This window comes from Egretta garzetta, unplaced genomic scaffold (genome assembly GCF_000687185.1).
Source record: "Egretta garzetta isolate BGI_Z169 unplaced genomic scaffold, ASM68718v1 scaffold402, whole genome shotgun sequence".
Classification (NCBI taxonomy): domain Eukaryota; kingdom Metazoa; phylum Chordata; class Aves; order Pelecaniformes; family Ardeidae; genus Egretta; species Egretta garzetta.
In genome coordinates, this window is record NW_009258823.1 from 622,188 (window position 1) to 623,158 (window position 971).

A 971-nucleotide genomic window follows, 5' to 3' on the forward strand; every position below is an offset into this window, starting at 1 on the left:
CCCCGCGGCACCAAGGTAAACCGTCCGCCACGGAGGGGAGCGGACCCGCTCCGGCCCCGACTTGCAGAGCAAGGAGAAGAGCTGATGGTCCTTGGGAGGACACGGAGTCACGGCGAGCGGTGAGGAGCTGCCGTCGAGAAGAGCAGGCGCCGCTCCTCGGAAAGGCAGCGCTGCCGGCACCGGCGGTGGCTCGGCGGGGATCGCCTTCCCCCGGGAATGGTACCGTCCGCGCTTGGGGTATTTCACAAACCACTGTCGTGCTCTGCCGGTGCGACTCCCCTCCAGAGCCGCCCGAAAACGTCATCCCGAAGCTCCCGCTCCGCCAAACGGGAACGCAGCCTGCCAGACGGGCCCTGACCCTCAGCCCCAGCCTCCAGCACCGTCCCCTCCTCTTCCACCCCAAAGAGGGGCACCGGGGTCAGCGAGCCCTGCTGGCTAGCCCAGCAAGACTGGAGAGCTGCCTGGGGAGAATTAGGTGGGGAAAAAAAAAAAAAAAATATGTGAGGAAAAGGAAGAAAGAGCAGCACAAAAGGAGCACCGACATGGGGCTTCAGGCCAACAGCCACAGTAAAACAGTAGAAGTCCGCAGGAACCAGTTTGCTAGAGCTACTTCTCAGGATCTCCCTCTCCAGAGGCACTCGCCAGGAAGAGCTGGCGAACATCAAATGTACAAAAGGGACAAATACTCGTATGGGATCGTGTGTGTTGTTAAAGTAAAAAACATGTCTCGCAGGAGAGGTTTGGAACCCAGGACCCCACAAAAACTCATAGTCTGCTGTTGTCAAGACTCAGTATCTGGAAAAAAGGGCCCAACAGCATTCACAGCTGTTAGGAGGAGCAGAGATTTCTCCATGTAAAACATTTCAGCTCTCCCGCTGCCTAGCTGGCCCCTCAGGTGTGCCCGAATCACGCTATCAGGAAGGAAAAACCCCAAATTCTTTAAAAATCCCACTGTCCCCAGAGGCAAGGGA